The 7,895-nt window shown below is 40.8% G+C and overlaps 1 long non-coding RNA gene across 1 annotated transcript; it reads left to right on the top strand.

Moving 5' to 3' along the window:
• Positions 1-376: 376 nt before the first annotated feature.
• LOC120564774 lies at positions 377-1,034 on the top strand. The gene is made up of 3 exons (XR_005640144.1): positions 377-436; positions 524-599; positions 692-1,034. It is a non-coding gene; the product is annotated as an uncharacterized LOC120564774 (long non-coding RNA).
• Positions 1,035-7,895: the final 6,861 nt, after the last annotated feature.

Below are 7,895 nucleotides of genomic sequence, written 5' to 3'. Positions count from 1 at the left end.
AACAGAGAGTAAAAGTCTTGATGAGTACTGTCGGCACTTATTTACAATAGCGACTCTCGTGCCCATAGGTTTCAACTTAAAGTCATTTACCCACCGGTGAAAGATGATAGCGCGGGTCGAAATGATTGTCCTTTCAAACCGGGGCACGATGTTGAGACGAGAGGCAAAACATGTGTAGCCGGGTGGTGAATTTGAACACCATCACATTTATTTCTGTTTTGTTTCAATATGTATTTTGCGTTCAAAAAATGAAAGAAATGTGCATTTGTTTGTTTGTTGGCAGAGGATACATTTTTAGTTAGTTATTCCAGCCACTAGGTGGCGGTGTCACACGCCAAGAGGCGTTGCGCTCCTTGGTCGCTTCCTTTTTTCCTTTCGGGCCGATCAGGGAAACAGCACGGTGGAGAATCCTAAGTACATTGTGTGAAATAAAAGGGTAAATATTGCATAACTGGTTAAAAACATGTATGTACAAAAGGCTAAAATGATATCTGTATTCATCTTTTAACTGGATGTGTTATAGATGAGATTGACTTTGGATGGATGTCGATGGATTTTGTGTGTAGCTGCCGACGCCAGTGTTTCCATGTGTTAGCGAGGTATTGTTAGCATGCATTAAGCCTCACCTATGCTAGTTTATATGGTTATTGGTAAAGTATAACAACTGTTTGTGTTTTTTTATTGTATTTAGACATCAGAGTGACAAGTGTGTGACGTTGTGCGCTCCCCGGTGAAGCCCGTTTTTTTTTAGAGTCTGTATTCTGGGAAATGTAAGTGCTTTCTAAATCAAACTGTACATTTAAGAATCAACTGGAGTTTATTTTGAAGGTATATTAATATTGTTTTATTTTTGTTTTCTGTCAGTGTCCTTAGCCACTGCCGTATGTTTCGGATAATTTTGTGTTAATTATTTTATTTATTTTTTGGTTTAGGCTTTTCTGCCAAATTGAAAATACTGCCAATGTTGCAGAAATAAACTAACCCCGAAGAAGTTATTGTGTCCTGTGTGGGTCTTAGTTCAGCAGGCTACACATGTATGATCCTCCGGTCGCACGTACAATGAAGAGCACTGCGGGGCTGGAGCAATACAAGGCCGTCCAGACAAAAGCCAGGCACGCTCCCCAGACACGGCTCCTCCGCGCCGGCCACCGGACGCACACCACATGCACCACAGTGCCAATGTTGCCGTTTGTGAGTTGTCCAAGAGAAGCGGTTGACCCGCACTTTACGCGGGGGTAACTGAGCAGCCGCCCAGCCCGCTGCAGAGAGCCGACAGGATTGAAACATGAGAAGCTTTCAGCGACTTTACATTGAAAAAACGATGCAGCTTACATTGATGTTCAAATGAATGCATGTTGGCAGGACGGTCTGAAATGTTTTGCACGGTCTTTCGCTGTACGTTTTGTTGGTACATGTGAGATGTTCGAGTCACACACGTCTCGTCCATAGGTCTCGTCTTCAAAAACAAGGAAATTAAACGTGTTACTTCCCGTTCTCACTTCCGCTTGGTCATTGGCTGTGATTGGTTGAATTCGCGGGAAACTCCGGTTATTGGTGAAGAGTAAAATATATTTATAAAATGAAAGGATGTATTTTTTTTTTTTTAATAGAAGCTTTGTGTTATGTGTAGGGGAGTTAGCTGAGTTCACCAAAAGTGGTTTGACATGAATAGGTCAAAAGGTCAAGCCGCATAATAGATTTATAGCATTTGTTTATATTTAAAAATATAAAACAAATCAAAGGATGTTTTTTTTGAAAAAATAAGCTTTATGTTATGTGTAGGGCGGTTAGCTGAGTTTATCAGAAGTATTTTGACATGAATAGGTCAAAATGGCAAGCCGCATAATAGATTTTTCAAATGTGTCGAATAGCCAATGTCCAATATAAAACCAACTTTACCACGTTTTTTCTTGAAGGGGAAAAGGGTCAGTAACAATGTAGATGATGAAACAGTTTGGCATTGATGGAAACACGCTTATACGCTCTCTTGCTGAGAGTTCAAAAAAATCAATACCACTCTCATGTCCGAATGCTAAATATGAAGCTGTATCCAGGAGACGGTTTATGTAGCTTAGCATAAAGGCTGGAAGCAGGGTGAAATGGCTTGCCTGGCTGTCAGCACCTCTACAGCTCACTAATAACACTTTATATCTTCTTTCCATTAAAAAAACTAAAGTGTAAAAATTTCAACCTAAGTTATACATTTTGATTAGTGAGCCAGCTGTTTTCCCCAGTTTCCTGTCTTTATGCTAAACTAAGCTAACCGTCTCCTGGCTGTAGCTACATATTTACTATAGAGACATGAGAGTGGTGTTGCTCCTCTCAACTAATTGTCAAACTACTCCTTTGAGGTAAATATGATAATCCTGATAGGTATACATATAAGGTTGCCTTACCCAATGACATTTTGTGTCTCATGTCTGAATATCCTGAGAATCGATGAGAATAACTTTCTTCTACGCAAAGAAACTTCCTGTGTTTCGGTCCACCACCATATATAGCTTCCTCTTTTCTGTCTGTCCATCGCTCTCTTGAAACCCAATGCCCTCATATGAACCTCTTAGCTTGCTAATTGAGTTTCTTCCGTTTACAACCATATGGTATTGGTTTCAGTTGCACTACTTCAATGTAATGAGCAATCCCATGTGAGAAAAAAATAAAACCCTTTAGATTTATAACCGGCTCCTTTCCAATGATTCTAAGGAATGACCCCTGCGATTTGAAAGGTTAAAAATTCACTGCAAGCTAGCACAAACTGAGCTGATGGCCATTACTGCAAATGAAAAGCAGATAAAGGGTTTCATTTTCCAAACTTAATCACTGCTTTACCCCTCTTTCTCCTCTCCTCTTCTTTCTCTTCTCTCTATTTATTGCCCATTTATCTTGTTATGGGTGTCAAAGTCAGGCAGCTTGAGTGCCGCAGACTCCCAAGTGAGACCAACACATAACCAGTCTTCACTTACAGCAACTTATTCTTACATCAGGATTACAAAATAATTACAAAACAAGTAATTTCTAAGGATTTGCCATGCCCTGTAAATAAAGACATGGATAAAAGATTCCGTTTTATTCTATATCTCAAGTTAGGCCTACATATCGGCAGTGCTGAAGTTCTAGCTGTTCAGGTTTATGCACACCACATATTTTCTGTGTTCTTCCACACAGTACACCATCTGTATTCATGCAATCAGCCGTTAGAGATTATTGTTGCATGACACAATTAGGTGTTACCAGCCTGTGACAGTGTTGAAGAGGGAGGTGCACTAACATGGAGCAATGGAGAGAATGGTGCCGGAGAGTGAAAATCCATCTTTAAAACATTGAGCTGCTACTTTTATCGGTCCCATACGTAGTCACACACACACACACACACACACACACACACACACACACACACACACACACACACACACACACACACACACACACACATACGCAATGGTTACAAGTTTCTTCCTGTTTCAGCACCAACACCCTACAGGTTAATAAGCATCACGCAGGATGGAAACCCTGCCACTACTTCTAGCATATATCCCTGGCTTGTCCCAGTGCCACTTTGACTTCACAGAGAGTCATTGTACCAATCACTCCTCATTTCCTCTCCAGTGAAGGCTTGAGCTGTATGGTAGCAGCCAGAGTGCAGTATCCAGCAGCCTGACACAGCACTCATTATGGGCTAATGGAGGTGAAGGTGTTTTTATGGCTCAGTCTGGCCCATTCAGCCAGTCAGGTGCCACACAAGACTCTCTCTGAGGGCCTTATTACAAATGTCCTTACACAATTACAGATACAGTACACACATATACCTGGAATTACTCATGTCTCCCACCTTGCTGAGGCCCTGGGGTTTTGCACCATTCCACCCAGAATTTGTTATGGGCCTCCATCATGGGCCCCCTACCGAACAACTCTATAAGTGGCCATACTTTTATTGAAACAGCTGCAAATTGTTTCCAATTAGTCTAAATTGGTCAGTTAAATCTTAGGTTTATAGTGGAAGTAAGTGACTTACTGAATCACCTCAGCATGTATTGTGACCATATTAGCACTGAACTTCTCTCTAACGATGCTGAGGTCCCACAATAATCTGAATGTGTTGGTAATTGGGTGCTTAACTGCTTTTAATTGTTCTCAATTGTTTGAAATATTGTAATAGAGTGATTTATGACTTCCAACAGGCCAGCCAGCACCAGACATCGACACCGAGTGTTCCCCAAAGTGAAGCAGTAGATTAAAAACACACCTGAGGTAGACTTATGGGATATGGAGGTTACACTCCACTGGCACGCACATTATCGACAATGCCATCCTCTGAGACCGAATGAAAGTCATGTAAATGCATTCCATTGTTATAATGAATAGGTGCAAAAATACAAGCTCAATAATAACTGGCTGAATGGGGGAGTCAGCGGTGCGGTAAAGAAGATTAGAAATAACAGCAAAAATTGATGATGTATCAGTAATTTGATCATATAGTCTATTTTTGTATGTCTCTTCTAACTGGCAGCCGGGAACAGAGATACTTTAGTTCTTGATAACGTTCATCAAAATCACAGAGTTTCTGGTGTTTGTTGGATTCAACAACAGTGACAGTGATAAAAAAGAGGGATATTTCTTCACAAGACCGAAAAAGATCATCGGCATGCTGATGACCTCCAAACCTGAACATTTACAGTACTTTGGTAAGGGCAGTGGGGTTATCATAGAATCCATCTCCCTTTCAATTATTTCTTTTTCTCCTCTGTCGGCCCCTCTCTCTTGCTCTCCCCTTGCTCTTTATGCTTGAGTGACCACAATTACAAGCTGAAGCCAGCACAGGATGCGGCAGTGATTTAAAATGATTCATTTAGGGAATGCGGAGAGCTGACACGCTGAATTCACATACTCCCGCTGCAGCCCAGCATCCCACCCACATACACTAAAAAAGACTACATGTAGAGCACTAATACTGTAAATATCCAGAGCAGGTATTGATTGAGTACACACATGTCCATACCAAAGAACCACGTTAAAAATTCTGCCCTTCTAGGTCTTGGTAACAATGAATTGGAGTTGTTATTTCTCTCTCTCGGGTTGCCACACACATTTGGTCACTGGAAGCAAACTTACAGGAATACCAGAATCAGACTTTACTCTGGCATGTCAAATCTTGAATCCATCTTTAAAGGCGATCTGTCTCAATGTTTGTGAATGTGGGACCACCTCAGGGGACAAGCACACCACCCCCCTCCAAACCCCCCTTCACCACCCCTGAATAAGGGAACTGTGATGTTTGATAAGCTGGGAGAATGCTGCAGTAATTTGGGCCACAAGCATTGCTATGTTTCTATCTGCAATGCTCTCTCTCCCTTTGAGCTTTCTCTATCTATCCTACCCCCACTATTTGATTGCCTGGAGGTGCAGATATGGATCACATGTCAACAATGTAGCAGTAAAAAAAAAGCTTGTGCAGATGGAGAGAGAGGGAAGGTGAATAAGAGAGAGAATGAGCTAAGAAAAAAAGAAATTCACCGTCCCCACTGGCACACAACAATTAAGCCTTCTAACAGGAAGCTGAGTGCACATGCCTCCTGTCTCCCCTTCCTTTCCCTGCTGCCAACATCTGACCCTCTCTGATGACAACACAAATTAAAACCTCTACATGACCAGTGAATAACATAATGGCGTGAAGCCTATTCACTGAGAGCTTTTCGTAGGCTTGTTTTTGTGTTGTCTCTTTATATCTGGTTCCAATTGGTCTGATTCATGCTGCTATACATCACAAAACTCACATGTTTTATTCTTTTTAAATGTCTACCTCACAGAAGAAGTGGAAAGAGTTGTGAGATGTATACAGTTTAAATTCATTCATTCATTCATCATCTTCAGACTCAGCAGTGAAAGATAATGAGATCAGCAACTGAAAACCTCCCATGTTTGAACCATTACTGTAGATTTTGGATTTATTCTACACAGTGGGAACAGCTGATCAAGAGAGGAGAGGTCTCCCTGATAAAACAACACAACACAGCTGTTCCGTATCACACACACACACACACTTGCAAACTACACAGGGGAGGATGTTGTTAAATGTGTTTTGTTCAAAGACATGCAGACCATCTGAGGCCGCATGTCAGCCTCCTCCCCTGAAGATTTAATTTACACTCTATCCTTCTGTCTTCGTCTTCTCCAAAGAAGTGCTATAGGCTTATCCGATGGGATCCACAGATGTTTATTTCACTAGAGAGGAATGTGAAGGCCTATCAAGATCTCAGGCAGACGTCAGCTCAATTATTTAGTCTGGATACGATGGCAAACAAAAAGGACAGTTTTACAGTTTGTCGGTATTTGACTTGAAGGAAAGTACCTTTTTTTGACAAGTTGGATTGATAGTAGAGGCAGTACTAAGGTTAAGGGTTGTCTATTCTGTAGAATATGAAGCTCAAGCTAACCTCCGTGATCTGTGAGTTAGAATTTCTGTTACACCCGTTTCTGCAAATGATTTTTGTTAGAATAACATTCATTTTTACAAGTCATGGCAAGATAACAGCCATCCATTTCCTAGGACAGACACTCCCTCCTTCATAATCGGTACTTTCCTCCTCTCTCCTGGCAGAAAAGATAAATGTTCGAGAGAAAGTGATGCTGATATTGGCGGCTCTTCACTTGGGAACATTTGGGACTACCTGAGTGAGACATTCATGGTTTCCCTTTGGTTATTTCTTGCACAGAATAATTTCAGATACAGAATCAACATGCTTCTTTAACTGTTCACAGAGGAATACCCTGTTCACCAGCTGGTATCCAGCAGTGCAGACCTGAGACTGCAAAAAATCAGAAAGGAGAGATGCAACACGAGAAATAAAGAAAATATTGTACAATCACATGTGTTTTTCTTTCTTTGTGTGTTTTCCAACTTCACCTATAAAATAACTTAAGAGATCAAGGTTTGTTAATGGCTGCATAGAACAGGAAGTTAACTTTTCATTTTACGCTTCTAGTAGGCCTATGGGTATGACATTTTTGTGCTTTAGCGTTTTTTATTTTTCATTTGTTCTTTCATTCAGTAACATACCTCTCGGTGTCTCACACATTCTCAATCCTTCTCTTCTCCCAGCTGCTGTACATCTCACCTGTTTCCACTTTCAGGTCACTTCACTGCTACTGTAGAGCGTGTTGCTCTGTAAGCCACAAAGCTGCATGTTACTGGTGAAAATAAATAAATAACCCCACGCTCTGACACTTGACAATCACTAACACACTCAGAATATAAATAAACAAAGAAGACTGAGAGATAGACTGAGAGGAAAACTCATTTTCTAAGCGTGTGTTCACTTTCTACCTCTGTGGGTGTATGTTTTTGCTACAGTTGCAGTCTAATGGGCCTACATGTTTGGTGTTTACCTTTGGCAGTATGGCTTGGTGAATTTTGAAATGTGTGTGTTGAAGTGCGTATTTAATGTGTGTATTTCAAAAAACGTTTAATTGGGCTGTGGGTTTATTGTTTAGACTGTGTCGCTGATGTTTGAAGCTGTGATTGTTTGCCTCCCTTTTAGTCTGGGAAATGCAGTCTGTTGGTGTTTTGTTTGGGTCACTGTGTGTGTGTGTGTGTGTGTGTGTGTGTGTGTGTGTGTGTGTGTGTGTGTGTGTGTGTGTATTGGAGGAAGAGAGAACACTCCATTGAGTGGCTACATAGAAAATGTTCTTTTACGCCTAAGATGAACCAGTGAATAAAAGTTACAAACTATTGAGGTGTAAGAAAGTTTTGATGGGAAGTTACAGGTAGAAAATAAGCAAAGATTAGAATGAATGTAGGATTATGATTACGTCATGCAGTTTATTGTTAAAGGAAGCAAATTATATAATGTATACAGTATTGATGTAGTCAAATAGTATGTAAATCTATATGTTTGTAG

Source organism: Perca fluviatilis, chromosome 8 (genome assembly GCF_010015445.1).
Source record: "Perca fluviatilis chromosome 8, GENO_Pfluv_1.0, whole genome shotgun sequence".
Taxonomy (NCBI): domain Eukaryota; kingdom Metazoa; phylum Chordata; class Actinopteri; order Perciformes; family Percidae; genus Perca; species Perca fluviatilis.
This window is presented reverse-complemented; position numbering and strand designations above follow the sequence as displayed.